Consider the following 22,144-nt stretch of genomic DNA (forward strand, 5'->3'; position numbering starts at 1 on the left):
AGAAGAAATCTGGTATTGTAGAGAGAGGGGAGAGTTTCGGAGATGATGAACAGTGAAATGACAGATTTACCCTTCAAAAATTAACTCCGTTAACGATTTTACTGTTCTCAGGTATTGATATTGGGTCGGGGTCAGAAGTTCGGGTACCAATCTGATATTTTTTGAACTTGAGGTACGAAAGTTATTAGTGGCCGATAGGTCAGGTACTGTTTGTGAGATTTTCCCTTTTTAAAAATATAAAATATTAAGAATATTTTAGAAATTTAATATTTTAGTTCCCTTAGTTTATTATTCTACGGAATATTTTGATAACGTAATTCAACTTTTGGCGATACTCTTCATATTGTTTTAATATTTTGTTAATGTTTTATGAGGTATCATGATAAAAATTAAATATTACTATTTAAAATTAAAAAGTATTCATAATTATAAATGGATCGGATTAGCGGATCGGGTATCCGTTAATCTAGCAGATATCAATTTGGATTGAGTTATCTATAATCCGTCGGGTTAAAGGAGTGGTAGAGTTGAAAATTTTTATAACTAAACAGATTCGGATTTAGGTTGATCCGCTCCAAATCCGGTCAATTTATAGGTCTATTTACTACATAAAACTATATGATTTATAAATAGAATATTTTATATTTCAAGATATTTATTTAGATTTATTTTTTGAGAAAAAGATAGATATTCATTCAGTTAGCCGGAAAACACACATTGGGGGGGGGGTACATGAACCAAAACCATAAGAAACCGCGGTTATAGATACCATCAGGCCAGTAGGCCCAAACTCTAACCACAATACACCCTTTTCCAAGGCTATATTGATCGTATGAACCCAAAAGTTCCAGTAATACCTCGTAATCGATCAAACGCAAAAAAAACTGCATTCTCTTCAACACCGTATCTAAAAAGTACTAGATCAAGTGCAAAGATTGCTCGTCAGCGAATCGATAACAAAAGTAAACCAAAATTGAACCAAATCGTCCTCGTCCTCGGGAGTGACACCATTTACATGGCATAGCACCTAGACTTAATCCTAGCTCAAAAGAGTAGGAAACCATTCTTATCTCAAAAGAGTAGGGACTTATTAACACTAAACTAACCAAATATGAAACCCTAATAAAAACCAAAAGACCGCCATCATGATTCACGAACCATGTCCTGTCGCCAAGTCAACAACCCCGACCCTTCGGTAATCTCATTACTAGAATAGTGAGATCGGTGACCAAATCCCCTACACCAAATCTAAACCGTGATTGGCCCTGAATAGCCAAATCACCATATGGAGCCTCCCTCAACTCGAGCTCGCGTCTATAATTCCACCCTTGCTGGACGGAGACCTATCCCCGACCATGAACAACTCTCCACCGCAAACCACCAAAAGGCTACCACGAACACCACCCCGATCTCCCAAAATCTACCACAGCCTAGATATGGCACACACAAATCACACTATCGGGTCAAATCACAGAACCAACTATCCAGCCAATGAGAGCTAGCCCCTCAACCAGTGATCAAAAATCGGAGAGGCCCAACTAGAGAAATCTAGCCATGACCGTCGTCCTAGCCTTAACCAATGCAGGAAGCCAATCCAAAGAATCATCACCGCACCCTAACGAAAGAGACAACAAAAGCAACAACCCCTCCTAAGAGAACACCACACCATAGGGGAACATACGTAGCCCGTCTTGCAGCAACCACAGCACAACAGCGTGGCCAAAGGCCAACACCAGAATGAAGGTACTGCCAGATGAGGACCGCTGAACACGGGGAAATCAAGTTTTTTCCAAGCGCGTGGATCGCGTACCATCCCTAGGACGAGAGACATTTTTATTTATTTAGATTTAGAACTTGACATAAAATTTTGTGCCTAAAGAGTACAACCTCTACAGGCCATAATAGAAGATATTTTCCATTATGCACAACGTTGATCCGAATATTTGTTTCCATGTGTATGCATGTCTAATTCATTTGATGCCACTATTTTCCTTTTTTGTCAGCGATTCTCAATGTTTTTTGAATGGAGAACTTTTTTTTTTTGATCAAATATAACAACTAATCTATTGTGAGTCGAACTCACGACCTCCCACTTATAAAGGAATACTTATGCCACTACATCAAATGGTACTGAGCAACTTTTTTCTTTCTTTTAGTTTTTTTTTTAATTATTTTTTTATTTTTTATTAATGGGAAATGTTTATTTAAGCATATGTATCTGGAACTTTGAATATATAATCCACGACCTTTGATTTGTGGTCTGGATCCATGGCTTTCATTGCTATTGGATTTTTATTCATGACACTATTTTCTTGTATATTATTTGTTAGAAGACAAAAATAAATAGGAATGGGTATTGTTTGGGGAGAAAACTTTAAAAGTTATATATGCAATCATCTTTAGAATGTATAATGATTGAGTTTTTATGAGTGATAACAAAAGTTCTCATTCTTCTTACCTTGGGTCTTACAAGAATATTTAAGAGAAGAATGCACACTACAAAAGTGGTTCCACTCTTCCAGATCATATCTTAACGTGTTAATTTCATATTCAAACTTGCAATTAAAGAAGAAAGAGATAAAACTGTTGGAATGAGCTGGAAACATTCTTGTAAATATTTTGTAATCAATTAGGATTTAGTTTCCTATTGTAAGCAGTATTCATTGCCTTTCTTACTGTACACACAATGTAATTATATATATTCCTCCTCAAGGAGAAGAACAAAGTATCACCAAATTATTCACTTGTTCTGATATGGTATCAAAGCTGTTCGATTCTAAATCATAGGACAACGCTCTCCTGCTTTCCAATCCCTGAATCCCGAATTCCGAATACCGAATCCCGAATCCCGAATATCGAATTTCCATCCCATTCCGCTGCAAACACAAACAACCAAAACACCAAAACAGTTCTAAACAGAATCGAATCGAAATCCTTACACAGCCATGGTTGACGACGGGAACCCGCAACGAATCCTTCCACCTCCATCATCTACATCGTCATCCATAGTCCCACCTCCACCAATTGTTCATGTTCAGTATCACAATGATAATTCACCATTCCCTACTGGCGTCATCTTAGATGAAACCAATTATTCTCTTTGGTCTCAAGTCATGGAGATGCGTATTGGTGCGCGCAACAAAGCCGGCTACCTTACCGGCACAATCGTCAAACCAGCACCCGGAGATCCCAACTATGATACGTGGGTCACTGACAACCACAAAGTCAAAAGTTGGCTTATTGATTCAATGATTCCATCACTGATGCAGAGATTCATTCGTCTTGGCACCGCTCGGGAAATCTGGGAAGCTGTTTCCAAGACCTTTTATGATGGGTCTGATGAGACTCGAATTTTTGAATTGAACCGGAAATCATTCACTACTCTGCAGAATGGTAGACCTCTCTCTACATATTATAATGAATTGATTGCTATTTTTCAAGAAATTGATCACAGGAGCACAACTCAAGAAGACATGGTGGAAGGAGTTACTCAGCTCAGCACCTCTATGAAGAGACTTCGGGTTCATATCTTCTTGAGTGGTCTTGATTCAGACTTTGACCAGGTGTGTGGAGAAATTTTGAGGAAGGAACCAAAGCTGGATCTTGAGAGCAGTTATGCTTATGTGCGTATGGTGGAGCAACAAAAGAAGACTATGGGAAATTCTTCAATGAATGCAGAAAGTACAGTTATGGCTGTCAATAGACTTAACCTGGAGGGCTCCGCCTCAATGGCAAATCGTCCTCGACAAGGCCCACCTCCTGGATTCTCACAGACAAAACCCGGAGCTTCTCAACAAAGTTTTCGGCCTCGGAATAGCTCTTCCATCCGACCCGGAGGTTTGGTGTGTCAACATTGTGGGGATGCTGGTCATTCTAAGTGGAAGTGTTATGAAATTGTGGGTTATCAAGAATGGTGGGATTTCACCAAGAGGCCTCGGAAGAATATTGGAGGCAAAGCTGCAGTTGCAACTACCGAAACATCTCAAGAAACAGATAGCCGCTCGCTGCAACAAGCAAATGTGACTCAAACAGGTAACCTTGGTAGGTCTCTCAATGTTAATGCCAGTACTAGTAATACTACATGGATAATTGATACAGGTGCATCAGATCATATGACTAATGACCCAAATCAACTCCAATCCATCAAACCCTCCATTCAAGCCATTATCTCTACTGCAGATGGTAGTCCTTCTCCAGTCACTGGAGAGGGTTCTGTAATTTTATCTCCTTCCCTAACCTTGGATACTGTTCTTATTGTTCCATCTTTAGCTTACAACTTATTATCTGTCGGCCAAATCACTGCGATCCTGTCTAGTAATCTTTTGGCCTGCATTTTGTATATTTCAGGACATCCGAACCCGGAAGATTCTTGGCTGTGGTGTTAGAAGGGGCAATTTGTACTACCTCGACTTGACAGATAAGGGAAATCAGAAATTGGGACAAGCACACAAGGTCGGGGGAGTCGAAGATGCAAAAGCAGTAGTGTGGTTATGGCATCGTCGTTTGGGTCATTTGTCTTTTGGATATCTTCGGAAGTTGAAGCCTCATTTGTTTTCAGTTTTTAGTGAGTCCGATTTTAAGTATCATGTGTGTGAACTGGCCAAGAGCCACCGTATTTCGTATTCACCAAGTTTTAATAAAAGTTCAATTCCTTTCATGACTGTTCACTCTGATGTTTGGGGTCCAGCAAAATATTCTACTGTGTCAGGTGCTAAATACTTTATTACTTTTATTGATGAGTGCACCCGGATGACATGAGTAATGTTGATGAAAAATAAGTGGGAATTATGTCAGGCGTTTCAAGCCTTTCACAAGATGGTTTCTACCCAGTACCAGAGACAGATTCAGGTCCTTCAGTCGGATAATGGGGGTGAGTATACGAGTAATGCCATGGCGGAGTTTTGCCAGTCTCAGGGCATTCGTCATCAAACTTCTTGTGCTTATACTCCACAGCAAAATGGTCTAGCAGAACGAAAGAATCGTTAGTTGTTAGAAGTTCTTCGTGCCTCTCTCTTTGGAATGAATGTGCCTCGTGAATATTGGGGTGAAGCATTGAAGTCTGCAGCTTATCTTATTAACCGAACTCCTTCTAGTGTAATTTATTTTGAGACTCCTCAGCAAAAGTTATGTAGATTGGTCTCTGCTCCTACTTTACCCAATTTGGAACCTCGAGTCTTTGGGTGCGTAGCATATGTCCACATTCCTAAACCTCTACGGAACAAACTTGATCCATGTGCCAAGAGATGTATCTTTGTTGGTTATGCAGAGTTTAAAAAGGGGTACCGGTGTTATGATCCTCAGACGAAGACTCTCCATGTTTCTTTGGATGTATCTTTTCACAAAGGTAAAGCTTACTTTCCAAGCAAAGCTCCTGAGCCTTCTCTTCAGGGGGAGAAGAGGTATATGGAAGAGAACTCTCAAGATATTTTCTCTGAAATCGAAGAAGTGGAAGAAAGATTGCTACAGCAGGTTCTTTTCGACCCTTCAAAGGACGGCACTGACTCGTCAAATTCCACTCCAGTTGCTCCTGCTGATTCAGAGAGTTTTCCAGCTGCTCCTGCCGATTCAGAAGTTTTTTTTGACCCACCAAATATTCTCGATCAGTCAAACAGGCCACTAGAACGAACTGAAGAAGAAGTTGATTTGCCCCCTTCTACACCATTGCATGAGGATACTTCCTGGGAGACTCACCCACAGGTAATGTAATAACCCGAAAATTAGTGTCAACTATAGAGTACTATATTATTAGTTATATTCGAAATGTCTTACTTTGTTATTAAGCTCAAGACTCTCATCCATATTATTTTTATGATGCATGTCATTTTAGTACTAATTATTGATATTTTCTTTTTACCTTAAGAAAGCACTAAAGTTCTTTACTTATCAATTAGGTAAATGTGTATCTATATATTTATGGATGTGTGCATGTATATATATATATATATATATATATATATATATATATATATATATATATATAATTGGCAAAGCTGCTTTATGTTTTCTTTCTTTTACTACTCTTTTAATTTTACTCTTCCTTTTAATCATTTAACCTAACAAGTGGATTAGCCACTTGCATTACAATATTAGTCACTCACTTATCTTAGTGCTTAATTCTAGCCTATATATATCATTATGATCTGATCATACTCAACTTGAAGATCAAATGCAAAATTTGATCAAAAACTCCCTTAGTTGAAGAGAAAACCCAACTAAAAGTTCCTCACACAAATCCTTCATCCTATTTCCCTTAAGAAGTTTCCTTTTGTGAAAGAAGTCCAAAGTTTGATCACAAGACCTTCTGAGTTCCTTAAGTAAGTACATGAATACATTTCTATATTCTTTTGTCTTTAAGATTTATCAAACTACATAATCAATGATAAAATGGAAAAGGATCTGCTTTGCTGCAAACCTGTATTTTCGTATATAACAAAGTCTGTTTTGTTAAAAATATTTACAGTATTAAATTCCTCATCAAAAGTTCTTCAGTTTAGGCTTTTGAATCACTAAAAAATGTTAAGAAATGAAGAAGTTATGGCTAATCAAAGTTTTCAACTTTTAAACTCGCTGGAAATCTCATACAGCCACCACAACTTCAAAAATTCATATCTCCCTCATTCCTTAACCATTTTCTACAAACTTTATATCAATTTGAAGCTTAGGACCTCTACTTGTGATCTGGAGAGTTTGAGAGGTATTGGTAATTTTACACTGTACGTAAAGACTAAGAAATCAAAGGTCAGTAACAAAAATATCGGTTTCTGCACTGTTATGGATCTTCACCATTTCTGGACTATATCCCTCTGATCTGGACTACCTGACTTATTCCATTGATATCCTTGTGAAAAACCCTTTGACATGGTGTACTCATTTGACTAATTCGACTTGTGATGGACATCATAACACATTTTGAAGTTCATCGAACTTCAATGGATTTGGACATAAGGACTGAAATACTAACTATAATATAATTTTGTTAAATTCTGTATATTTACTTATTTAATGCTTGTACTTTATTATTTTACTTTATTTCAGTTATTTACAAGCTTATTAATTGTGTATAGTTACTCATTTAATGCTTGTGCTTTATTATTTTACTTGATTTCAATTATGTATAAGCTTATTTATTTTATTATGTTGTTTGCTAGTGAATTTACTTATTTGTGTTATACAATTATGTTACATATGTTTTCATATGAAATTATTCCTAAGTATATGTCTCTATATGTGTGTGTACATATACATATATATTACGATCTATAATTCATAAAGATTGTATTTTGTGGATTTGATTATGTTTGAGAAGTACAATTGTGAAGCTGGGTGATTAGTATTACCCCGTGCTTAAGTAAATGTGTTTTGGTGTTATGAGACGTTAAGCCTGGGCCCTAGTCCCTATAGATAGTGCACTATTATACTCTTAGGAAAGAGGTGTTCTCCTTGAGTATACATACTTTGGATTTGTCCTCTGTATGTTGCGGCTTACCCGTGCTTTGGTATTATGGACCCTAGTACGTGGATTTATGATTTGTTACCAGTCAACCTGGCTTACTCGTGCTTTGGGTATAGTAGACATACCCTAGTACGTGGATTTATGATTCGTTGCCAGTTAATCCGAAAATTCACTAAGAAGAGAAGTGTACTTATACAATTTCGATCAAATATCTGTCTGCGATATATTATTAATATGTTACGATGATAAGTGAAAAAGAGAATTGAGCATGCATTTCTTTGAGGTTATTTCACATATTAATGCTGCAATATATTGTTGGTTCAATAAGGAGATGTGACTATATGATTTATTATAAACCATTCACACGGATGAATATATTTGTATATATGTGTGTGTGTATTGTGCGTATACATATACATATTTAAGAATTCGTATGAACATATAAATGGTTCCCGGTACATTTTTACTTGGTTATTCACTTTGATTTCCTATAAGACACATTAATATAAGAATGTATGTTGTGTACTTACTGGGCTTGTGTTGCTCATGATGCTACACCTTCTTGTTTTCAGGTAGCGATTAGACGCTTGGGGAAAATGGGGCGATTCTCTAAATAAATGAATGTTTTATTTTCTACCGCTTTCTCAAAAGAAATAATGTAATATATTTTGTTCAGCTTTAGTATTGTAAAAATAATAATTTCAATTTCTAATAAAAGTATTATTCAGACTTATTTGCAAATTCTTTTACTTTAATTTATCCATTGAGGAAGTTTTATTTGTAATAACCCACATCACGAATTCGGGTACCATATTTCAGTATAATATTGGTCTCGGGTTTGGGGTGTGACAGGTAAACCCTTGTCAAGAAATAGTTCCGTATAATCCCATAGAGTCTAATCAATCATATGTTCCTATAAGACCTGTTGAACCTAGATATCCTCAAAGATCAAACAAGGGAATTCCAAGGAAACAGTATGAGCCTGATCTTAGGGCAACATCCAAATATCCAATTGCTAACCATGTGTCTACCCATAGGTTGTCCGAGTCATATGCACTAACTATCAATCAATTATCTACTGTGGCTATTCCTAGAACTGTGCAGGAAGCATTGGATGATCCAAAGTGGAGGACGGCAATGAATGAAGAGATGGAAGCACTTCAGAAGAATGCTACTTGGGAGATTGTACCGTTACCTCATGGAAAGAAGACTGTTGGATGTAGATGGATATATACAGTGAAGCTGAAGGCAGATGGGAGCATAGACAGGTACAAAGCAAGACTTGTAGCAAAAGGCTATACCCAGAAGTATGGAGTTGACTACCAGGAGACATTTGCTCTAGTGGCGAAAATTAATACCATTAGAATACTTATGTCTTTGGCTGCCACTTATGATTGGCCATTACAACAATATGATGTGAAGAATGCATTCCTACATGGAGATTTAGAAGAAGAAGTTTATATGGATATGCCACCAGGAAGTCAGTGCAAGTTGTCAGAGGTTGGTAAGGTGTGTAGGTTAAGGAAGTCGTTGTATGGCCTGAAGCAATCACCCAGAGCGTGGTTTGGCAGATTCACAAAGGCTATGAAAGCATTTGGCTATCGGCAGAGTAATTCTGATCATACTCTCTTCATCAGGCGCAAAGCTGGTAAGTTGACAGTGCTCATAGTCTATGTAGATGATATGGTGGTAACCGGAGATGATCCAGTAGAAAGGAAAGCATTACAGGATTATTTGGCGACTGAATTTGAGATGAAAGATCTTGGACAGCTGAAGTATTTCTTGGGAATTGAGGTGGCTAGGTCAAAAGAAGGGATCTCATTGTCCCAACGAAAATATGTCCTTGATTTATTGACAGAAACTGGAATGCTTGGTTGTCAACCAGTTGAGACACCTATGGAGATGAATCATAGACTAGGTGAATGGAAAGATCAAGTTCCCACAAATAAGTCCAGGTATCAACGTCTTGTTGGTAGATTAATATATTTATCTCATACTAGACCAGACATTGCATATGCAGTTGGTGTAGTTAGTCAGTTTATGCATGCTCCCAGTGAAGACCACATGAATGCAGTTTATCGAATTTTGAGGTATCTAAAGGCTGCTCCAGGGAAAGGATTGTTATTTTCCAAGAAAGAAGAGTTGACAATTGAGGGGTATACTGATGCAGATTGGGCAGGTTCAAAGGTAGATAGAAGGTCTACTTCGGGATACTTTACCTTTGTTGGAGGTAATCTCGTGACGTGGCGAAGTAAGAAACAGAAAGTGGTTGCAAGGTCTAGTGCTGAAGCAGAGTTCAGAGGCATGGCGCATGGCGCATGGAGTTTGTGAGTTTCTGTGGATTAGACATCTGTTGAAGGATTTAGGCTTCAAGAGTAGGAAGTCAATGGACTTACACTGTGATAACAAGGCTACAATTGAAATAGCACATAATCCAGTTCAGCATGACCGTACAAAACATGTTGAGGTAGATCGACACTTCATTAAGGAAAATTTGGACCGGAAAATAATCCGGTTTCCATTTGTCCAATCAGAAGAGCAGTTAGCAGATATTCTAACCAAAGCAGTTTCAGGGAAAGCATTTAACAGCTCACTTGACAAGTTGGGCATGATTGACATCTATGCACCAACTTGAGGGGGAGTGTTGGAATGAGCTGTAAACATTCTTGTAAATATTTTGTAATCAATTAGGATTTAGTTTCCTATTGTAAGCAGTATTCATTGCCTTTCTTACTGTACACACAATGTAATTATATATATTCCTCCTCAAGGAGAAGAACAAAGTATCACCAAATTATTCACTTGTTCTGATAAAAACAATAATAATGATCTTAAACAAAAAAAAAATCACTTTCTTTTGTTGCATAAGGTTTCAGTCTAATACTCATATTTTCAAATTTTAGATCGATTTGCGATATATTTAGTAATCGTGAGTGGAGGACCTCACGATATATTTACCATATGAGTCATGGAGGTCATGGAGGATCATTCCATGAAAATTAGATAAAAGGAAAGAGTGAGTGGTGATGGGTGAGAGAAATGAGAAGGGATAAATAAATGGGGGTGGCTGTGGTGTGTGTTGTGGTGTGTGCTGCGGCACTGTTGAGAGGAGAGAGAGATAGGTTAGGGAATGGGGTGTGCGGCTGTTGGCATGTATGTATGTATGTATGTATATATATATATAAATAGAAACTTGCTCAGGTGCGGATATCCGCACCAAAGCAAAAAGATGCGGATTTGCCATTTTTTCCCACTTTCCGATCATATTTTCACATCTTAACCGTTCAATTTTTAGTTCCTAATGTATAGATCATCTCTACAAAATTTCAGCCAAATTGATGATCGTTAAGTCATCAAAAACTGCAATTTACATGAACGAACCGAATCTGTCGAACCGGAACCGTTCGTGTTTATAATGGTAAATTGCAGTTTTGGATACCTTAACGATCATCAAATTGGCTGAAAATTTGCAGAAGTGATCTATACATTAGGACCTAAAAACGGAACGGCTAAGATGTGAAAATATGATCGGAAAGTGGGGAAAAACTGGAAATCTGCACCGAAGCAAAAAGTGCAGACGTCCGCACCCAAGAAGGGCTGTATATATATATATATACACACACACACACACACACACACATATATGGGTGTGCAGATGTAGGGTTGGAAGAAGAGAGAGGGAGGGGACACGTGTCAACAAGTGATAGGAAGGAAAGGAAAAAGGAAAGAAAATAAAAAGAAAAAGGAAAGAGAAAAGAATGAAGAGGGCACGTGGGGAGGGGAAGGAGGAAAGAAAAAGGCTAATGCTGACGTCAGTAAAGGCTATTATTATTATTATTATTATTATTATATATATATTTTTTCTTTTTCTTTTTCTTGTCTTGTCTTCTTTTTTCTTCTTTCTTCTTTCTTCTTTCTTCTCCCTTTCCAATGCATTTACGCAAATACTATCGGAGGCAATTAGATTCCGTTCCCTTGATGGTGTTGACCACGGTTGACCCGCATTGACTATTTCGTCCTTTTGTCGGAAACTACAATTTTCTCCAATTTCGCAGAATTTTCTCTCATTTCCACAGCTCCGCTTATTTTCTACAAAATAAATAAAAGTTGGATTAATTACATACTAATAAATATGAGGATTAGCTTATTTCTAGTGTTTTAGATATAATTACACGTATAAAAATGCTTGTAATCACTCATGTTATCACTTTGAGGACTAATATTACTATTTTGAGGACTCATGTGGTAACTAAAAAAATTTACTACTTTAAGGACTCATGTTACCGCTTTGAGGACTAATATTAATATTTTGAGGACTCATTTTACCACTTTTAAGGCAATTGTATGCATGTCATACGTTAACACATTGTAGAATTTTCCTGAAACTAGAACCAATTCTCTCCACCTCTCTCTCTTTTTCTCTCTATTAGTCTCCACCTCTCCAATTCGATGAAGAAGAACTCTATTATCTCTCTCTCGCAATCTTTCTCTCTATCCGGATATTTATAGAAGCCAAGTTCTGCCTTTCTTTCTCTGTCACTCCCTCGCTCTCACTATGCCACGACACATCACTATTGAAGGTTGAATGGCATAGCCATAATAAAACAATTAAGAGGGGCAAAAAAGTAAACCAATACGGCCGATACTATTCATAGGACGCTAGAGCTTTAGTATAGGTAATTAGCAAAGCATAAAATTTTCAAACTTTTCTTCGAGCAACAGAAAAAGGACAATTTTTCTGTTTCCATCCCATGCATGTGAATTTTGATAGAAAGATAGGTAGAAGAAAACCCAAGCTAGGTTTTATCATATCTATCATAAATATCAATAATGCACTACATGAGGTGTAATTACATGCCACCCCAAATGGGAACATATAATTAAAAAAAAAAATCAGTTCAGTATGGTACAATCAGGTGGAATCCCTCACCCCTAGGGCAATCAAAATCAATTTTGATGGTTCGGTTCTGGATAATAAAAAGGCTGCTGCTGGTTTTGTTCTTAGAGATCATGATGCAGCCCCTATTTTTGCTGGCTCCAGATCCATTGGTTTCTCCTCTATCCTTATTGTAGAAGGAAGTGCCATTAGAGATGGTCTCTACCATGCTCTAGTTCACAATTCAAGAAAATCATCATAGAAGGAGATTTGAAACTGAACATTGATGCTATTAACAACAAATGCACCATCCCATGGCGTCTCAGAACCCTTATTAAGGACATTAGATTCCTAGCCAGCCAGTTTGAAGAAGTCTCTTTCAACCAGATCCCTTGTGAAGCCAATTTCGTGGCTAATGCTATGGCCAACTATGGCCATTTCTCAAGAAACCCGACGGCATGGAATAAAAAGCTTCCGCTTTCAGCTCTAGCCGCATTTAACTTTGACTACTTTAGATAAGCTGTAATAGAGGTTTCGCCTTGTAATTTTCTTTTTGCTCCTAAAAAAAAATGTAAGACCTCGGAAATTCGTTATTGCTGGTGATTTTCAATTATTAAGTTGATTGTTAGGACGATTTCGTGGTTCGGGGATGGAGTGGAAGTGTTTCGGACGAATAATTACTCGAAAAGTTTTATTATTGAGGAGTCCAGGGTTGACATTTTATTCATTGAGTTTCTTCGAAAAGTTCCTTCACGAAAGTCGTGGAGTGCCTCGATACCAGTTCGTGGTTATATAGAACGCAAAAATCAGAATTCATATAAAAAAGTTATGGTCAGCGGAAGAAGTTTTCTAATTTTGAAAATTTTGTATAAATAGAAAAAATTGGAAAAAAAAAATCAGAAAACCCTACTTTCCTTTTTCGGAAACCAGATCCAATTTTTCTCTCCTAAGCTGCCACCGACCATTTTATTTTTTTCGGCCTTATCTTCGCCGTCCATCCACCATTCCAGCCTCCATTGGTCTCATTTGAATCGTCTCTTCATCCTCTTCAAGTCTGTAGTGATGGTGCAAGACGAATCGCCACCTAGATGACATAGCAAGGCAGCTATGCGTTTTCAGTCCACCGTAATTTCTCTGTCCTCCAGCCACCTCTGGCCGCTCCATCGGTTGCGTTTTGAAGCCCAGGAGACATACATCAATGACTTGAATCGATTTGCAGCGAGGAAGGAGAATCGATCAAAAATCAAATTTCGGGTTTTTTCGATTTCTTGAAGTTTCTAGTTAAATTTCGGCCAAACGGCTTAGATTCTGACTTTGTGCTAGTTGAGGCTATTGTTTTGCTTATTGAGATGAACATTTTAGCATAGGTTTCATGGCCCAATTTGGGGGTTGTCGGCGGCACGTGGAGGCCACGTGCAGCCACTGCCAGCAGCGCGTGGCGGCTCGTCTGGCCAATTTTTAGAGTCCTGTTTTTATAGTTGACTAGTACTTGTCGATGCGAGCATGTTGATATATTATGGGGTCATGTTGTGATTATTTGAAGCATGCTAGGTTTTCCGTAATTTTGATTAGTAATAATTTTTCAATTATTCATACACTTAATTTCTCATTTACATGTAGTTCTTATATAATTAGGCTTTTGACACAAGTCAAACAAATGAATGAGCTAAAACTTATCTTTCTGTTAGGATGTTCCAACTTAATTTGGACTTTATATTCCATATAACAACGAAAGTATAGATTTCTCTGTGTAATCTGTAACAATTAGACATACTGGCCCCTGTGAACATCTTTTCTTAATGTATTAAAGAGGGCCTATCTAACAGGTGAAAAGTGGTGGGTGTCCACTAATTTTCGGATAGATGAAGATACTAAGCACAATGTTGAGAACCTTTTTGGCTTCAAAGAAGGGACCTTGCCTCTTGGAGTGCCCCTTATTTCTACTAGACTCACAGCCAGAGACTGTAGGCCGTGAGGATCCGACCGTTGGATCGACTTGTCATTTTGACATATTGATCGTAGGAGTATTCTGGAGACCTTGGGAGGTCTCACAGGAAATTTTGTCTTGATTGACGGAATCTTCGGTTTTTGGTTCAAGTGCTCGATTTGAATCGTAATCGCTTTCGTTTTAATCGTGTACTAAGTTGAGACCTTATTATACTTAGGTGCTTGACGGAGCGGGTTCTGTACTTTATCTCGCCTATGAGAGAAGACGCAACTGGATTTAGAGGTGAGTAATCTCACAATGTTCATTTACGAATGGAGTTACCTTAACGTTTTTGGGAGATATTTATTTAACTGCAAACTATAGTTGATATTAGTGGCATTCCTGAGTGAATGACTACATATATATATATATATATATATATATATATATATATATATATATATATATATATATATATATAGGTGTAATATATATGTATTGGTGATTTTGTTGTGATACATGCAATATGTGTGAGTGGGTTCATGTATTGTTTTGGGGTATAACTTTTGGGAAACAATATATTGTGGGAAATGATATTTTCTATTATTTTCAAACGTGTTGAGGATTTGAGAGTCACAGGTTGTGATTTCTCCTTTGAGTTTTGGGTAACATTTTCAGGTTCGATATGGCCATTTTAAATGTTTTGATCTGACGACCGGTGGTTAGAGGATTTAGGAGTCACAGGTTGTGATTTCTTCTTTTTGAGATTTAGGTAACATTTTGGGTCCAGTGTGACTTGTTTGATGTTTTGATCTAAGGGCTAGGTGGGTCTAAGGATCCGGGGTTGCAGGTTGTAACCTCAGTGCATGAATATAGGGATACCAAGCCTTTGGCCGGGTGATTGTTTACGATTTAGTTAGAACTCTAGTCTGTCTGCCAATGCACTATCAGGAGGCATAACTTTGTGTTATGACATTTTTTGGGTTTATGTTTATAAAAGAGAGTTTCGGGTGTGTACTTTCTTTTATTGTCTACGTTAGACCGGGGTTTCATATTCAATTGTTATATAGATTAACCATTTATATGATTTTGTCACTGAGTTGACTTTTATTGTCCAGTTTGGATCGGATTTTCATATTGATTTGTTAGGTTAACATTTTATATGATTCTGTCACGGTGTGACTTGCGTTATTTCTTTTGAGAAAAGAATATTGAGTTTTTAAGGAATTATAGGTGTGTGTATTTTACTTGAGTTGAAAGGTTTTCCTCGGGATTTGTGTGAGTTGCTTCCTTAAATTGAATGAGTGGATTTCTTGGGAGTTTGTGTGTGTTGCTTTCTTAAATGGAATGGGTGGATTTCTCGTGATATTGTTGTGAGTTATTCTCTTCGAGTTGAAATGTTTTCCTCGTTATTTGTGTGAGTTGTGTGCTTTTTGTATTTGAGCTTACTCATACAAGCTTTCAAAAGCTTACTAGGTTTGTTGTGTGGCAACACAGTACACTATTCAATGGTGTAGGGGTCAATCTTGCAGGTCAGGGTAATTGCGGGTGAAGCTGAGTTCTTGTAGCAGCTGTATGAGTAGAAAGCTAATTTTGTGGCTTTACTGTTGTTAAGACTTTCCGCTATGTAGTGAGCTATGAGAAGCATTTACTTATTATTTTGTTGTTGCAACTTAATTTGTAAACTTGTGTAATTTAATATATGACTCTACGAGCGAGTCTGTATTGATATTGTGTGTTCAGGGCATCAATATGTACTTGTTTTAAAAGGAAGAAGTTTTCTAGGTATTTTGTATTGATGACTAAACCATTCACGTCCGGTATAATTGTGAGATTATCTTGATTTTTAATTGTTTTAAAAATCAGGGCGTGAAAATATAATTTTTTTTTTTTTTTGGACAAGGGGTCATAGAATCTTGATCTGAACGACTTCACATGTCCTCTGCTTCACGATAATTCAATATAAGAGCTTTTTAGTCTAAACCACTTACATCGCCGTCAACGAAATGTGAGAAGGTTAGAGTTTTGATTTTTTGAGTAATGAAGTGAACAAGACAAGCTTCATCGACTATTTTGTTATTGGTTTTCTACTCTCGCTTTGTGTTGCACGTTGTTACAAGAACCAAAAAGTTTTGTCATAGATGACATACGAACACAAAGATTCAATAACAAAATTGGTTCTCAACTTAACTAAATTAACCACATCTAATTATAACGACACTGCTTGTTAGCACTAAGTAATTGAAAACTTGTGTGTGAATAACAAAATTTTACTTTTGGTCCTACTTTTTGCAAGAAATTAAAATAAAAGAAAATAAAATGGTAATCCTCCTCCACCTTCTTTATCTTCATTTTAATTCAGGTTAGCTTTTGTCAATTTCTAGTCCTTTGCTATACTCATTATCCCTATCCACAAACCACCATATTTAAATTTGTGTGCTCCAAACAATAGATATATGTGGATGCTGTGGTTTCACATCAATTTTCTTTGTTCTCCTTTAAAGGAGAAAAGGAATGGATAGTGGCTTTTTGTCTCTGGCATTATCCCAACTTTGGTTAATTTTTGCTTTGAGCACATAATTTTTTTCATTAATAATAGAATTATAATTAATAATATATGGTTGGATCACTTGGATGCATTGGAAAATTTAATGATTTAGAGGATTAAATAATTTTAAATAAACCAAAGAAATGATGCACTTAAGAAAAAAAATAGTCCTCGAGGAGTCGAGGATTCCCTTGCTAAGGTCAATGAAAAAAATGTGAGCCAAAGTCAATGTTCCAGTCAAGTAAATGAGGTAGCTTAGCATTGAAATATTGTATTTGCTAAGCAAGTTTGTTAGAGTATTGAGCAAGTTCATAGGATGCTAAGCAGGCTGGTTATAGAGATAAGACTTCCAGAAAAGAAACTTCATATACACATCCCACTTTTCTGTAAATTTTTATATTTTTATTTCACCCCTCAACTCCTTTCTAAATGAAAAAAAAATTAAAAAAAAAAAAAAACTCTGCCATTTATTTGACGACAAGGATGAGGAAGGGAGGAGGCATGTGATACGATGGAAGTGGACAGAGCAACGCCATGGAGTTGGCAGGGAGAGAAAAAAAGAGGGAAGGGATTGATTAGAAATCCAAATAAAAAAAAATTACAAAAATCCATTTACAAATACAACAAGAAGAGTTTCAAATGAAAATTGAAGATATAATAAGACATTGGGAATGATCGATTAGATTAATGGCTTGGAACTTTAAAATTGCTTTATTGGAATCAACAACCATATGGAGAGAAAATCCAACTCAAAACTCTCCTAGAAGAAAGGGAATATGAAGAAAGAGGCAAACAAATCGAAGAACTATTGCGCATGTAGTGATTAAGGTGGAAAATATCTTCTTTTTTCCATCATTAACTGTAAATCCAACGGAAGTTGAGTATGACTGATTTATGATCAACTGAGTTAGGATGAATTTATAATTATTTTTTTATTTTTTATTCTGAAAAGCATTATAGACATCACATAATATGGCGGAGTCTGTGACACTAGACACCGGCCAGATCTCCTTTTATAGTATATATACATAGATAGATAGATAAATATATAAAAATACAGAATACTAGCGTCATTGGCGAAAATAAAAAATTGTCTTGCTTAATTTTTATTTATTAAAAAAATTGCAGTAAAAATTAAATTGGCAATCAAACAAACAAAAAATCCTTATATAATTAACAATCCACAAAGTCACCAAAACATTGGTTTTATTCAATTCAAAACGTACCTTAACATCCAACATAGTAGCCATATTGCTATAGCAGGAAAATTCAAATCATAAGTCTGGGTAATGCCCAAGCATCACAATGCATCGCATGCCCCCTTATTTATTCTAGAAAAGTAAAAGATAACATAACATAGTCCAGAATTACTAGTACTGAAGGACTGAAAACACCAATTAAGCCCTCACTTAATGATGTGCAGTAGGACCATCAATGTGGCAACACTTGTAACTGATAAAAGTCTCCATACTACGGTGGCAATCAGGGCACTTCATCTTTTCTGGAACTTTTCCGTTAGACCCCGGAATGTCCAGACGGCAGCAAGGTCGACTAGCCTGACTAATCTTCCCATAATAGGCCTTGAAACAAAACTCAAACCCTTTCTCCTTGACATGGTCCTTCCATTTCTCAAAGTCCTCTACCACCTTCAACACCGAGACACCATGACCTGTGGCCAACACAGTCGACCCTTTGCTAAGCACGGCCCATCCACTCTCGTTTTTGTAAGAGAGAAGCTTCTGGATTTCTTGACTGACCGAGTCGACCTGCTTGTGGTCTTTGGTGAAGAACAGGCTCTCTACACTGGTCCAGAAGCGGCCTAGACCGCCATAGTCATCTTCTCCTTTGCTGCCTTTTCCGACGCATACCAACTCTAGGTGAATCTTTGCTTCCTTGAAGATTGGATCATTTGCAAGGGCAGTCGCTTTCTTTGTGAATTGCTGAATCCATTCGTTGTCTTTACCGCCATAGAAGAAGATGTACTTATCCTCTTTGATCTGTTTGATTACCATGATAGTTGAATGGCAAAAGTTCAATTATTAAAAGCATAACAAATTATTTTCATTAAAAAAATGAAAGAATAACAAATTTGATTAAGTGCACCTTAATGATATATATATATATATACACGCACACACACTAAATCTTTTTCCTCAAATGATCTGTGATTGTTTTATTATTCAAATCCCCCAATTATTTAACTGATCGAATATATAATTTCATAAGATAATTAATTTGGTGATAAATCAGCTAGCACTATTCTTTTGATAAATAAGTTCTCTTAATAATGTTATATGCGAGTTCAATAAAATGTTACCATGCATTATGTATCGATATAAATTAAAATGAAGATCAGCTTCATGTACTAGACTAGCTAGTTACTTGCAATGGTAAGCCTATCATAGACAACTGTAAAGTAATTCTACCATTTTATGAACTGCTTATTGGTCCACGTTAATATATTAATCCAATACTGCACTAACTGATAAGTAAGTAATCGTGGCAAGAGGGAACAGTGAGTTTAAATATGCACTTTGATCGGTTTAGGAGAAGTACGCACCCAAGTGGGCACAGATGGGTGAATTCCATCAACAACGGAGCCAACCCATTTTCCTGCATGAGAATGTGACAATTCTTCTTCTGTTGTCTTTGTGAAAGGGAAGGCCTTGGGTCCCCATACCCGAATCATGTGGAGAGCGTTAGGGTGTTCGACCTTTCCTTGTGGGTTCATCACCACCACTGTAGGCTTACCCTTGAAATTCCACTCCTCCTTGATGAACTTGATGCCTGCAATAGGTCCAGAGTACCGCACCGTAAACCACGGCATCTTGTTCTTCAGGATATCAAACTTTTTTCTCAGGTCATCAGTCCATTGCTCCACGATTGGAATCCAGACAATCTTATACTGATTGTCTTTCTTTGTGAACTCGTGGATCGGTTTCAGAATCGAAATGTCATCGTCCGAGACGTCTAGGCTGGAAATGAACAATAACACATTCTTTCTCCTTAGGATGTCGATATTAACCTGTTAAACCAAATATCTCACAATCACATTCCACTATAGTAGTTGATATACTTCGCTGAACGATAGCAGTAAATCAGTAATGTCACTACAGATATGAGCAAACCGTTTGCTTAGTTGAACCATCGATGAGTGGCTGGACATTATCCTATGTAAATATCAATCCCTTGAAAACCTCCATAATTTCAGTAGGGGTTCGGAACAATTTAGTGATCCTTCTGTAATTCTCTGCCTCCTCTGCATTATTCAACAATAATAACTCTTCAACATTTCATTTCCAAATGCAACATATTGGATATAATTAAATTTCAATTAATTAATTTTCTGTAAACTCGTAACCTACCAATTTGTTTTCTGCAACCTCTCAGCAAACTCGTTAGCTTGTTAAGGACATAGTGGATTTTTTGAGAATAGGGGGCTAGATCATACTCCTTGTCCCTGTAAACATTGGTAAATATAATAAATTTAAGTGTTATATATTGAATGGGGTTAAATATGCTAAATTGGTACCTGATAGTATTCATTATTCAATGTCCCACAACACAATACAACATATTTATTATATAGGGTTAATATTTTTTGTTGTAAATGGATCTGAAATAATTCAGTAAAACGATGGATAAGAACTTACTCATCACTAGTGAGTATAGTGATCTTAGTAGCACAAGCAACAACAGTGATGATAAGCCAATAGACATCAACCGGAATATGATCCAATGCTATCGACAAATCGGGGACATCTTTTGGGTCATAAGTGGAATACTTATTGAACTGGTCGATGCATTTGATCACTTGCAGTGTGGCCTTGATCAGATTGTTAAGCTCAAGAATTGATTGCCTGCGCATGTGCAGCTCCGACGGCTTGAGGAGAACAGGGACTCGTTTGAGGATTGCAATTGATTTGGCAAGGTGGTCTGATTCGCGAATCTGAGCCAGGAGCCAGAATTCACCATATTCCATAGCAAAAGCTGCTAGGGTCAGTGATGCCTTTGCTTCCCATGAATACTTTGACAGCTTGTTGAGTATTGCCACTGTTGTGTTGTGGGCGATTTCGTCACCCGGAGGCTTGCATTGCATCTGAAAAATTCAAATGTCAATGTGAAACTATAACAAACGATTTACAATATCTATTGTGAAAGTTATGGATTTTCACAAGTAATGACCTCGCAAGAGATTCCCTTTAGCGTGCACAATGGCACGCTGAAACTAGCCTTGGGGGTTTTCTCCTCTATGTTGTCCACATGCACTTGAGTACCCTGCATCACAAGAATGTGGCGGTCACTACCAAAAAAAACAAAACAAGAACAAAAATGCATTTTCTAGCAACTAAAAAATCATTGGTCATTTTTCCACGCATTATAATCACAAAATATATACCTGCACTATTTTATCAACATTTTGGGTTGCACGCTTGAGGATGTTCTCAACAATGACGAAGATAGAATCGTCATCGAAGGATTCATCAGCATGGACATGAGTCGTGTAAATCTCCTCCAAGATCTTCTTGTCAGACATGGCTAATAGGCTAAGCTCCCCTGCAATGGTTTTCTGAGTAGTGTTGACTACTGAGGCTACCTTGGTAGCAACATTGTGCGCTAGGCCTAGCATGATGATGGTGGCTTAATGGCAGGGATGGAGAGAACAAGAAATGCAAACTTATGGCTAATGGTTTGTGTTTGCTTCTTGGTGGTGCTGCTCTTGCAAGATGCTTGCCTTATTTATAGAGTCGTATTTAGGTTGTATGGTAGTCCCCTCAGTGGGCTCCCTTTCTACAAGATCATGCCACGTGAAGGGTGTGGATTGAAGTTTGAGAACCAGATAACAAACACGTGAATTTAATGTTGGAACTCTAATTAATTGATAACGTAATGAATGTAATGAAGTGTTTCACACTTTGCCCTCGATTGTTGTAACCCTCTAATCCTGTGAGCGTTCTCTGCAGGATATTTTTCAATCTTCAGTAAAATTGAAAAATTTTAGAAACCCAGACTCTAAAATTTTTTGTGCAGGACCCATATTGTTGTAACCCTCGATTGTTGTAACCCAGACTCTATAGTTTTTGTTCCGTCTTCATTAAACCTTTTATCTTCTTCATCAATCCCAACCAAAGGAAACAAATAAAACCTATTATACTGGGGTTTGAGAACCTATAATATGCCTGTGGTTATGTATGAACATTGTGCAATGGTATTTTGATGCAGAACGGATGTCAGTTCAATTCGAAAGCAGTTTGATCGTGTGAAAGGAGGAAAACGAAAAATGACTAGTAGCTACGTGATCGAAGGTTGTCTGATTGGGGCGTGCCATAGCTTTCCGGA

At 37.2% G+C, this 22,144-nt stretch overlaps 1 long non-coding RNA gene and 1 pseudogene across 1 annotated transcript; one reads left to right on the forward strand and one right to left on the reverse strand.

Moving 5' to 3' along the window:
• The first annotated feature begins 6,175 nt into the window (after positions 1-6,175).
• Positions 6,176-8,186, forward strand: LOC133709555 (uncharacterized). Its single transcript, XR_009846319.1, has 2 exons — positions 6,176-6,314; positions 8,026-8,186. It is a non-coding gene; the product is annotated as an uncharacterized LOC133709555 (long non-coding RNA).
• A 9,822-nt stretch (positions 8,187-18,008) lies between these two features.
• LOC133710057 (protein SIEVE ELEMENT OCCLUSION B-like) lies at positions 18,009-21,509 on the reverse strand (annotated as a pseudogene).
• Positions 21,510-22,144: the final 635 nt, after the last annotated feature.

The sequence above is a fragment of the Rosa rugosa genome, chromosome 5 (assembly GCF_958449725.1).
Source record: "Rosa rugosa chromosome 5, drRosRugo1.1, whole genome shotgun sequence".
NCBI classification, from domain to species: domain Eukaryota; kingdom Viridiplantae; phylum Streptophyta; class Magnoliopsida; order Rosales; family Rosaceae; genus Rosa; species Rosa rugosa.